The following is a 13,402-nucleotide window of genomic DNA, read 5'->3' on the forward strand; positions in this document are numbered from 1 at the left end:
ATCTGTTCTTGTCTGATTTAGAGGCTCAAAGGGCAGAGAGTGTTGAATGTTGATTGCTGTACAGATTTTTAAGCCCCTTGAGGCAACTTTGTGATTTGTGATATTGAGCTACATAAATAAAATTTACTTGACTTGACATTTGGGGCTCGGCTTGTTTGTGGTCTTAGTGAAAGTTTCATGTAGGGTTTGGTCTGTGCTCAGTGGGCAGACTTGTCTGGGTTATGGTTGATGTGTGGGGTGGATTCCAGGTAATTCCAGATTGTCTTATTTAAACTTTGTTTGATCTTGGCAGGCTGCTGTGGCAAATGTTAGCCACAGGTACAAGTACATTCAGGAGTCTGTTTTTAGATATGGAGGATGTGAAACAGCGTCTGAGACTGAGACATCTGGAGAGCTGTGTGCAGTCACCCAGGATAAGCAATCTGCTGGATGGTCGGTAAATCCCACTAGACTGTATGGCTGCCTGCTGCCTGCTTGTTTTCTGTGTCTACGTGTTGAACACAAAAGATATGACATCTGGATGTGGGGGATTTAGAGTTGTTTAAAAGCATCTTGGATGGAGCTGACAGCTGGGAAAGGAAAGTTAACGCATTTCCTTACTTCAGCTACTCGTAATTAGTAAGGTAATGTTATTACTTTTTCAATTAGTATTTTCCATCCATCCATCCATTAGCTGTACCACTTATCCTTTGAGGAGCGCCGGGGGCGCTGGAGCCAATCCAATGAGTAGTGTGTGAGTAATTGAATACAGTTTTCAAGCAACTTGCCCAACCCTGCACAGGCCATGCGTTATACACCTTCCCGCCAGTTTCCTGCTGTTCCAACTGTTGATTGACAGTTGTTGGCAGTAACGTGCAAAGAAACATTGCAATGCGCCCGTAAGGCAGTTAAGAAGCCTTCAAGCCTTTGCAAAGACTTTGAGACACTAAATGCAGTCAACACATTTGTCTGTAGTGTGTTGTGCGAAACCATGATTGTAAATAGAACTTTGTCTCTTTAGAAAAACCCAAGAGTAAGTTCTTTTTCCCATAACACGTAGTGATATTTGTTTGTCATATTGGCAAATAGGGGTGAAATCTGACAATATATACTGAGAGACTGTATAAATTTTTCTACCATCTGTTTTTACCACCTGCGACAGCGTTGCCGGTATTGTTTCACCTTTCATCTGTGCAGCAATCCCTGTGGCACATCAGATGGCTTCTGTATTGTAGTGTGTGTTTGTTGTATTGAATTGCATATTTGTATTTATTGGTCGACCTTATCTATACGTTAAATGCTCGAAAATCATGAACTTTATCATCACAAACTACAATGGAGTTTGTCACTCTTGTCGAGCTTTGTCACTTCATTCCTTCCCTCATTTTAGAGACTAAATATCTTTGGGTTTTGTAGTGCTGAGCCTACAAAACAAACATTTGAAGATTAAGGACATTTCTGATTGTTTTCTGGAATTTTAAAGACTAGAATAAGAAGAATTTATTGATTAATCAAAAAAAATAACTGGCAGATTAATTGATGATGAAAATCATCATCAGTTGCAGCCCTAATTAGATTCACAACCATAAAACTAATGTTACTAATAACACACAATAATACAATAAGACATATTGTGCTAAATTTGTCTATAACTGATGCTCATCGCTTAAGTTACTGCCTTCAAGAAGTAGCTTCTCCCAAGAGTTTTGGATATTACTTTCCACGGGTTGACTTCTACCTGCATCTGTAAAGTGTCCATGTCCACACTACCGTTGGTAAATTAGTGCTCAGGTTGTGCCACCTGTATATTTCATGGTGCTGAGCGATGCTTTATTCAACAAATTGCTGTAGCTCCATGTTTGTTTTTGAAAAAATCAAACTGACATCTAATTCGAATCAAAGTGACAATCCATATCCATATACCATGTTACCATATTGAACACCAACACAAAGGCTGATTATTAACGCAAGTTGTTTGGTTTGGAGAGCATTCATCAGTGACAGTTTGAACACTCAACTAATGAGACGCAGCCCTTACGCAGAGGTACAGCATAGTGTAATGAAAGGGGTCAATCAAGGATAAAGCATTTATTCAGGTATTTGCTGCCTCACCAGTATAGCCAGTCTTGCTTTCACCTGCTTATTATATTACTTACTATAACAAAAGGAGGGTCGGGATGGGTGAAGGGAGAAGAGAGCATGATGGCCCCAAGCCTTTGGCCATGATCACTGAGCTGCTGTTTTAGTTGTGCCTCTGTATTTAGAGATAAGATTATGAAGTTTATAAAAATAAACATAAGCCTGATGTGGGAACTTGTATGTTTTGAAGCCGCCTGAACCCCCAGAGGGATTGTTCTCAAGCTGCTGAGCAGCCTCTAAGGCCATGAGTACCTACTGAATGTTATCAAGTAAAAGCCTACTCCAGCAGGTTTTTGGTTTATTATATTACAGCTATAAGCAATACATGTGACTCACAGCCTTAATGACAACAGGATTCTATCTGTATCAGAAATTACAGTTGATTTTGCTTCTGCTCAGAGGTCATTAGGCCTCACATTAATATCAGTCTATTTGTGACAGGCTTGTGTCATTATTTCTACCTCCACATGGTGCATCATCACCTCTCTAAAGGCTGTTTTGTCCTTCACTGGAATGTTTTTAGCGCTAAAGATTTTGGATTTGTAGTTCCCTTTCATTTTTGAGGGGAGTTTACCGTTTGGCTGCATATTTTTCTGCTTCTTTGTCCTCCTGATCACACCCAGTCTTTCTTCTGTTGTCTCCCCCAATAGGCATGCGCCTTAAGGATAAAATGTGAGAGCCTTCCTCCCATCATAGTGGTGTTATTTTACAAAATAGAGAGCAGGGCTGGGTGATGTTGATGATGGCATAGGAGGATAGGGGAGCCAGATGCAGTTGGAATGTATTGTTGGGAAGTTGAAACGACTCTGATTTCAAGGTTGTTTTTTTAACAAAAGGAGGGTCGGGATGGGTGAAGGGAGAAGAGAGCATGATGGCCCCAAGCCTTTGGCCATGATCACTGAGCTGCTGTTTTAGTTGTGCCTCTGTATTTAGAGATAAGATTATGAAGTTGATGAAATACTCTATAGAACTTTAACAAAAATTTGTTCTCTCAGCATAGAAGAATAATGACATTAATGTCATGTTGTAAAAGAGAAATTTGTGTTTTGTTGAAAGTTACCTTCTTTTAGATGCCACCAAAAGCTTTCTCTGTCTAGAACTGTCTCTTAATTGATCCTGATTTCAATTTTATAAAAACTGGGAATTCATTAGAAAACATGCTTTTGTATTTGACTGACCGATTCTTTATGAGGTGACATTTAGACTTACTGTGCTTCCATGTGCAATGCTTGGTTTTACATTATTTCATAATCTTATTTACAAACTCTGTGCACACTTTGCCACTTACAGAATGAGTGGCGATGTTATTTATTTTGCCTGTAGATGTGTACTACTATCACAACTATTAGCCTGCTCTCATCTTATAAACCCTAACAAGCCACAAACCTTAAATCAAACCCATCAACCAAGTGGATGTTCTAATACAGCAAGTTGAAAAGTCTGTTTTAATGTGTCCCTTGTAGCTACACTTGTTGCAATATTAATAAAACAGGGTTTAAACTATGTATTTAAGAAAGTTACAAACATAGAGCTTACAGTATTCATGAAGAAAAAATTTCATGCAAGAGAGATGGAGTGCTTCTAACATGACAAAATATTTCCAGCAGCATGTCGCAAGGCCCGGAGTTCGAACCCAGAACCTTTTTGCTGTGATGCAACAGTGCTCAACAGTGCTAACCACTGCTCCACCATGCCGCCCCATATTGCTCCAGAATCTGCATATTTTTTCTTTGCCAGCCAGGAGCTGCTGGTAATGAATACAATTTTGGCTTTGTTTCTTCAGTTGTTTGTACCAAGAATCCAAACCAGGATGCCGGGAAACCTTGCCAAATCTGAAATCAAATGTAACGGACAGCCAACTACCACAAACCATTATGAAAACAAATGATTTAGTTTCATCTCCCACCTGCCTGCTATCACACACTGAGGCTTTTAAATCTTGTGCACCACTGCAGCTCTTTGGAGAGTTGTGTAATGGTCTAGTGCTGTGGTTTCAAATCGAGGAATATACATGACTGGGTTGCAGTTTTACTATACTGTAAATCCTGTTAAGCTGTAAGTTCAGTAGTAAGTAAAGTAAAGGATATCCAGTATATTCTATCAGCAAGTAGATCCAGTTGTTGTGTCTGTGATGAAGAGACAGAGATTCACAGAAAACTTCATCTTTGTGCGATGTTTTTAAATTTAGAATTACTTTCTAAACATGGATATTGTCACTTTGCCAGTGGCAACAATAGAAGTGATTGCTTCGTGCTACATCTAAGATTCCTTTCACATAATCAGAGAAATGGCATCTAAACTAAATATCTGCTGAAGCAGAATCACCGTTTTCAAAACTGCTATGTTACAAAAAGATGAGAAGTTTGTTGATTTATAATAATAAACATAAGCCTGATGTGGGAACTTGTATGTTTTGAAGCCGCCTGAACCCCCAGAGGGATTGTTCTCAAGCTGCTGAGCAGCCTTTAAGGCCATGAGTACCTACTGAACGTTATCAAGTAAAAGCCTATTCCAGCAGGTTTTTGGCTTCAACATGGAGACACCCAGCAGGCGTTCTTACCCCTCTGCTAGTGGGGGTGAGAATGTTTGGGATTTGAAAAATCCTCTTTTCCTTCCTCCTCTCCTCCCTCATTTTCAAAGTATGCGTTTTGTTTGTTTTTTGGGGTTTGAGTTGGTATGGGCTGAATGTTTCATTTGAGTTAAACCTAGGTCAGACTACGAGGCTGTTCACATCTCCTCTGACAAACAACTGTCAGACTAAATTACTGGTCTATTTGCTGCTCTGTCAGGAAGATGTTCATGCTCTACAATGGAGCAAAGACTGCTGTCACACAAATACAAGGGATCTCATTCAAAACATTTAACCATTCATCCAAACAGGGAACTGTACAGTTAGAGGATTGTTGTGTTGTTTCTTACTTCATGGCACAGACGCTAAAAAGTTCATTTCTTAAGTGACACAACAGAATAATTGCCATAATTTCTATCCCTGTGTATCTGTACATCTGTAGAAATAAAGGTTTAATCTTTGTCTTCAGATGAGCTTTTGAATTGTATGACAGAAATGACAGCTGTCAGCTTAAGTAAACTAATAAACAAAACACTTGAGGTAAATGGAAACCAAACTACTGTCCTGTAACTGCTCAAATAGTAAATGGTATGCTCTGCAATTAGGAAGATAAAGATATTCACGTTTTCTAATATATGAAACAAAAAATATCAAAACAAACACATTAAGAATTAAAAAATGACTAAAGCAATTATTTGATGATGAAAATAGTTACTGATTAGTCTTTAGAAAAAGTGGGAATTTGCCAGATGGTGAGTCTGCAAAGTCATTAGGATATCATGAACACCTATATCAGATTTCATGGCAGTCTGTCCAGTACATGTCGATATTTTCAATATTTTTCTTTGGCCAAATGATCAACCAAGATTTCCATTCTCATTTGCATTTTTGTTTATTTTATCTGCATTTTTTTTTTCTTTTTTGCTTAAACAGTAGTTTTTACAGATTTGTTCACATAGACAATTTATTTTTATTCACTGTAGGAGGCAAACCATCAGACAGGATCAGCAGAAGTTTGTTTTAGGCTGGATGTTGTGTTGGCTGTATAGTAGGTGCTAGCGTGACGGTCTGTGTTTTTAGGATTATCGTCTGGCTCCATGGGGGCAGCCATGAGGTCATCTCAGCAGTGTTACCCGTCTGTGTTCCCATGCTGCTCCAGCACAGACGGGTAACACTGCTCACTCTGTTAAATAACCAACAGGGTACACAAGTGTGTGTCGTGGCAATGTGCATATGTCTTTTTGTTTGTATCGTGTTCGTTTGTCATGTGTGAGTTAGGGGAGTCATGCATTTGGCCGGACAGTGTGTAATGTGAACTGTATGTGTGTGTGTTGGGTTAGTGATCGAGAGATTACCAATGTTGGGGGAGGTTGGCATGTGAGGGGGGGGCTGAGCTTACTTTGACTTACTTTGGGTGGGCTGCAGCTGGCACACACTCTCGCACACTCACACACATATGTCAGGCATGCTGAGCAACAGGAGCACAAAGATTCTGCTGATGAGGGACAAACTGCTGTGAAATGGCTCAGACTAAGCCTCATCAAGCTGTGCTCCGTGTGGGTTTGTATGTGTCTGTCTTTCTGCAGATTAGACAAGTGTCTCTTCTTTACCAGAAAAATGAACCAGGACAATTTTCATAGTTTTTGCAAAAGTCACGGTGCCCTTTGTTGTACAAAAAAGACGTAGTGAGAAAGAAAGTGGTGGAGCCAATTAGCGCCTTGTTTTCAGCACCACTGCTGACTTTAGTGTAGTCAGCAGGCTAAAGGTTATCACCAGACAAATGTTATTTGGCGTTTCTCAGTCTTTTTATTATTTTAAGATTTTATGATAACATTGCTTGAAAATTTGTGCTGTGAGTATTTTAGAGTTGTATAACCCACATGTCTCTCTACTGAGTTCACATTTGCAAAATACAAGTTAATCATAATGATAATAACTTCATTTATATTGCACTTTTATAAACAAAGTTTACAAAGTGCTTTGCCAACAAAGCAAAAGCAATAACAGTCAACACTTATGAGGCAATATAACAACAATATAACAACAGAAACCTGGACAGTAAGGTCAGACAAGAGCAGGACAGAAATGAGGACAAGTTAAAGACAAAAGACATACCATATACTTCAGTAGAGAGTAGATACAATAAAAACAATAAAAAGATGACATCACATTAAAGGAAGTCTATAAAGATGTGTTTTAAAAGAAGTCACTGATTCTGCCAGCCCTATCTCCTCCAGCAGGTCATTCCAAAGCCGAGGGGCACCTTTAAATTTAAACCTCAACTTTGGAACGGCCAGAACAGCCACACCCAAGGATCTAAGGCTGCAAGCTAGCTCGTGTGGGGTTAACATTTCTGTTACATTAAAAGTGATCAGTAAAAAGCCAATGAAGAGAAGAAAGGATTTGGATGATGGGATGATGGGATGAATCGTAGCTGCTGCATTGCACAAGTAGTTGGAGGTGGGAGAGTGACTTTTGGTTTATCTCATGCATAGACCTGCACACTACTGCATGATGTGAAAAGGAAAGCAAAATACTGGTTACTGGATAGTGGGTTACTCATTACTCAGCATTGTTGACTAAAAAAGTGTTTGCTTGTGTCAAAGTGTTGTGCAAAAGATGAACCCTACTCTTGTGTGCATTTTGTGCTTCCTCATGCCAGAGTAAAAAATACATTCAGAATTACGCCCCTAGTTTTCATTAAGCCATCTTTGTTTTCATTTATGAATGTTTTATTGCAAATACTGTATATGGAAAGTAGGTGTCTTCATCATGGCTGCCTTGGCTTTGTGTAGTGTGTGGGTTGACTGTGTTCTTGTTGCTGATTAGAAAGTGGGAGATGTGACTGTCAGCCTGCTGTTTTTTCTAAAGGTCTGCAAACTGTATGTTGCAGGCATTTTGAGATGTGGAAGGAGGCTGTTGTAGTAAATTTTCACTAAAATATACTATGCATTATAAATATACTGAATGTTAAACTTATATAATCCAATGGAATAGCTATACTCACAACTGAGGTTAGATTTGTATGTGAACCAGCTTTTACTGAAGTAAGATTGTTACAGAATGGAACCTGGAAGGAATAAAGTTTTAAAAAATGGTCTGAAGGCCCTGGGAGCAATGGTGTTGGAGTAGCAGCCGTAGCGAGGCCCAGATTGAGGATAGACGAGGGCCTTAGGTTTAGGGTGGTGGAGGAGCTCTTGGATGCCTGGTCCTACTACATGCCTTGGCACAGGGGCTGGACATCATTGCTCCCAAGGCAGTGATAGGTTCACTTTAGAAAATAGCTGGAGAACACACCTAAGAAAGAACTATATATGATTGTGCACAGGCTTTCTGTCTTCAGTTCGGATCCGGATCTGATCTCACTTTTATTCTTGTGAAAGAGTAAATTCTATTGCATTGGACTCTGATCATCTCCAGTGACTTCTTTTTTAATCTTTTTGACTCCAGTAAAAGTATAGTTTTCTAGAAAGTTAAGTGTCGGTGAAGAGGTCTAGACTTTGTCTCTGGCCCGGACCTTTTTTCCTCCAACAAGGCTTTTAAGAATAGGTGCAGCATTTGACTTGTTGAAGGGGCAAGTTACTACCTGCTCTAGCTATCAGCACTCTATCTTACACCATGGGAGTCAAATGTTTTCAGAAATTGGATTGCTTTCCTAAAATGTCTAGAGCAGCTCAAATGTCATTTTCTACACTTAAATTCCTTTTTTCTGTTTACATTACATACATTTATTTCTTCATATAGTTTTAATTTGCTCATCAGAGGTGATTATATTTAATTATTATTTATTTTATATTTATGTATTGAATGTTGATATTTCAGTGTGTTGCACAACTGGTGACAAACTTTATTATAGTGGCTATGGAAATTGTATAACCTCTGACTAAAGTGCTTTGTTACCACAGAGCAAATAAAAATTGAGCAAACATTCTTTAATACATTCCATAAGACAAAAAAAATAGCACGTTTTTATGAAGTCTAGTCCATTTGACCAACCCCCCAGTGGCATTCCTTGCCCTGCCTGTGTGTGTGATGACTTGTAGGTTCTGGCCAAACAAGCATCATCACTAGTATTTGTGCCCAAGTAGCAGCATGCCCCAAGAGTTCCTCACTTAACCAAATATGGGCATGAAAGACAAAACACTCCCGTGGTGTTTTCCCTAATATTGCCTCGTCATTTTCCTGAGGTGAGACCGAAACAACAGCCTTCATTCTTCCCCTGAGCCATATTTCATTCAAGTATCACCGTCACATGTATAACCTCGGGTGGTAGAAACAACAGTTTTTCTGTCTGTGCCTTTGCTTCCCCTCCTCTAGCACGTATTCCATTATTTTTTCATAATTTTTTTCTTTGTCAATGGTGTATTTCCTAAAATGTGATAAGAAAATCAGTACCTTGTTAATTTACTGTGATGTTTTTGCATTTGAGACTTAAATAGTTCCTTGTGATTGGAAATTATTTCATAGCCCCACGGCTCTTTGTCTACCCTGTTCTTTTCTTTTATCTCCACATCATCAGAGCAGCTGAAATAATATCAGCCATACCAGCAGTCATCCACAGACAAAACCATAACCCTGCTTGTTTTTAATTGTCCTGCTGGGGGACATTGTTATTTCAGTGATGGCTATTAAAATGTGGCAGCTAAGCCACTGACTGGAATGTTATATTTCAACTTCACACAGAAGTTACAGAACTGGAGCTTTCATAATAATAATTCCAAGATCTTTTGCTCAAAATTGTTTTGAAATTGATTTATTTCTTCTAAGATGGTACCAGAATTTCTGTTATCAGTACATGTGAAAGATTATGTGAAATATTCAGTTGTTTTTTGTTTGAATTAAAAAAAACGCAGCTTGAATGCGCATTCAGTAGTAGCAGTGCTTTGAGGTAAATGCCGTTAACATGGTCACAGTAACGGGTCTAATTTTTGTGATGTTCACCATCTTAGTTTTTTGTGTTAGCTTGCTTACATTTGCTGACTACCACTAAACACAAAGTGCAGTTGTGGCTGCACTTTGACCTGATGATGGCACTAGAGGAAAAGTCAGTGAATCACCAGAGTTGCCACATTTCATTCTCAGGACACTGGATATCAAACAAACAAACCAGCATCCAATAGATATTCTACTAAAAACAAAAATGTCAACCTTATGACGGCCCTAGAGGAAAAGTCAGTGGTCACCAAAGTCATTAGGTTTCATCGTCTGGTATCCAAATTTTGTGCCAAATCATCAAGTAGATATTTTAGTCCTTACAAAGACCGAAATCTCCAGAGCCATGCAACAACATGGCTAAACATGGAAGGACAGAGTTTATTTTGGTTTCTTAATTTAAGAAGCATCTTACTGACTTTCCTTCAGTGTCCTCTTGTATTATTGTTTCTTAATAAAAGTATTCATAACAGCACATATCGGAGAATATATGCGCCGATACCGACATATCTGTGATAGGCCAATATCGACCGATAAATCGGCTCTACTTGTTTCCACTACATAGAGCAATAGATTACAGGCTCTCATCATTTAAATGGATTCTAATGTTAATATTCTGAAATTCTTCTTGTGAGTTGTATTTTCATATCCTCTCAGCGAATTCCTTCTAATAATTTTTAACTTAATGATTCTGTTTTCAGAAATACGTGTGCACTTACTAACCGTGCTTATAGAATAATTGCAGTGTTTCCCGTGGAGCCCCCTTTGAAGACACATTGTTTTTTTTCTCTTTTGAGATAAAACTATTCTTTTTAGCAATTTCACACAATTCTCAAATAACCTTTAAAGGTCTGATAAACACATTAGGGATACATTATGATCCTGCAAATCCATGTGGGACAAAGGCAGTAAATAAAGGAAGAATTGCAGTCAGAAATATTCAACAATAGACATTAGATTTGCAGATATCAATGACTGTAGTGGACTGGTTGGACCTATGTTTCATAAATGACATCATAGTCTTTCTAGAACTTTCAGAAACTATATTCCTGTTTTTCATCATCCTGTGGAGAGTGTTTACTGGGGAGTTGGCAGGGGCAAAGGTCAAAGTGTTTTGGCAACTGGAAGACTGATATCCTGCCCTGGCAGCGGGTGTCGGAAGTAGAAGAAAATAGCAAGGGCAAGCTTTGCCCTCTGGGTCATAACTCATCTAAAATGGTGTGACCCAGCTGCTGGACTGACTAGTCTCTCTTTTGGATCAATGGGCAGCACAAGTGAGGATATCTTGAGAGGGTCAACTGGAAACTCCTTGTAATCCACTTTAACACATTTTATTGTGTTTTCAACAGGCTCAGGCTTAGCCCAGCCATCAGCACTGACCTATGTTATCAGTTTTTTATCCGTTTTTAAGGGCAGCCTGCTCTAGGCAGATATACACTGCATTTTTTTCCCCATTTTCTTAGAAATCAACCTCACTGTGCTCTGAGCGATATTCAGTGCCTTAGAAATGTTCTTGTGTACTCCTTCTAAAATAATTGCACTGATTTAGGTGTGCCATAGTATAGAATATGCATTCTTGTAGAGATTTGCTGTCGTTAGTCATGGTCATGGAAGCCCAATTAACAATGATAACAATAATAATGATGATAATAATAATAATAATAAACTTTATTTATGTAAAACTTTTGAAAAAGAAGTGTACATAGTGTGTCATAGACATAACAACAGAAAATACACAGTGCTGTTACATATATCAAATAGGTTGAATGCAATCAAGAAATAGAAACAAAAATGAGAGACCCTGAAAAATCTTAATAAACAAATTATATGCATGAAACAAAAGAGAAACTAAAAGTAATTTTAGAAAAATCAGTTTTTAGATGAGCTTTAAAAGAGGACACTGAAGTAGCTTGTCTGATTCCCAAGGGAAGGTTATTCCACAGTTGAGGAGCCCTGACAGCTTGGTTTACAGATCTGAGAATATAAACAGGAGTGTAAGGGGTGAGAAGGTGAATGATGTAAGGTGTGCAAAGCCGTTCAGTGATTTGAATACGAGCAGTAATATTTTAAAGTCAATTCTGAACACCACAGGTAAACTGTGCAATGAGGCCATAATAGCGGAATGTGCTCATATTTTTAGAAGCTCTGTTTCTGTTCTATGATGAAGTAGAAAATCAAACTGGAACTTTTGAAAGAGAGAGTGGTCGCTCATAAAGGAAATAATGCACATTTACTGAGATTTATTGTTGTAAGAAGAGTAAAACAGTAAAACATGAAAAAGACCCAGACTCTAATGCTTTTTATAGGCACTCGTTGCTAATCACATAATGGTACATTCAATTCAAGAAACTATATTTTGTCCCCAGGGGGCATTTTTGATTAAATTAAAATTGATAATTAAGTTACTATAGTGCCATAGATAAATTATGTCTCTCCAATGAGTATGCAACACTTGCAAGTATTTACTCAATAATTGTTGCTGGTCAGACATGTAAAGCTAGAGAAACCTGATGTCCTTTTTTTAAATATTTTCTTTAAGTTATTTTTTGTTGCAGTTTTTGCCTTTATTCGGATACGGACAGTGAGAGAGTGACAGGAAAGTTGGGGGGAGAGAGGGGATGACATGCAGCAAAGGGCCATGGGTCGGACTCAAACCCATGGCCACTGCGGTAAGGACTGAGCCTAAGTGGTTCGGGCTCTACCAGTTGAGCCACCATGGCCCCCCTGAAAACCTTGCTTGAAGCCCTCTAGACAGCATAAAGTAAGACTACTCAAGTATAGATAATGCCAAGAGACCAGGGATTCTCCTGCATGGAAAGTATCAATGCTGAAAACGACCATTGGTCATCTTTTCCTCTGGTTCCCATGTTACAAATAGATATTTTTCTGTTTACCACCAGAGGGCAGGTCTGTCTGTCTGTCTTTCCTCATCTAATCCACACTCTGCCCAGCGAGAGTAGTCCTGTGTTTAGCAGCTACCCAGATATGCAGCCAGTGCCTCATGTACATACCAAAAACAGAGTGCCTCTTTCCTCTGGACACCTGGCCTGAACCATCAGTGGGGGGGGCTTGGCCTGTTTGTAGACAGACTTTCATTCTTGGGCATCGACCTGTCCCATAACGACAGATTGACTGCAAGCACGCTCTGTCTTTCACTTTCTCACCTCTCCACTTGTTCTTTTTACACATTTGTTCATCTCACACATTCTCTCTCTTTCTCCCCTCCTACACCCTTTCTGTCCTGAGGGGTTTCACTTACAGTCTACATACCCAGACAGTTGCACAGTTCACCACTTCATACACAGGTCTATGGTCGCACATTAGAGGGGATTGCATATTGGGGTGGGTAGGGGTGTAAAACTGCTACTGCAGTCCCTGGAAAACCCTCCTAATTGTAAGAATGCAGCAGTAGAATAAGGAGTTCCATGTATTTATCAACAACTTCTTCCTGGCAAAAAATAATAATGGCTGCCATCCACACCTCAAAAAATAAAATATTTGATATTATAGGCAATCACTAAGCCCCCATTTCTTTCACGTTGACTTGTTTCTTAATGGATAACCATTCTCACCAACATGATTTGTTCCTGCATTATTTAATTCTCCTTCTTGGGTAACAGCTGCGACTCACATAATTTCTAGAGATTTGTGTGCCACAGTTTCTGGTATTTGAGACTACTTTTAGGTTCTCATTAACTCTGATGCAGCTAGAGTTTTGGCTTTTCACTGCCAGGGACTGCAAGGGTATATTGCACCAGTAAATCAACTTGTCACTGAGCTATT

Source organism: Seriola dumerili, unplaced genomic scaffold (genome assembly GCF_002260705.1).
Source record: "Seriola dumerili isolate Sdu_G_001 unplaced genomic scaffold, Sdu_1.0 BDQW01001449.1, whole genome shotgun sequence".
Lineage (NCBI taxonomy): Eukaryota > Metazoa > Chordata > Actinopteri > Carangiformes > Carangidae > Seriola > Seriola dumerili.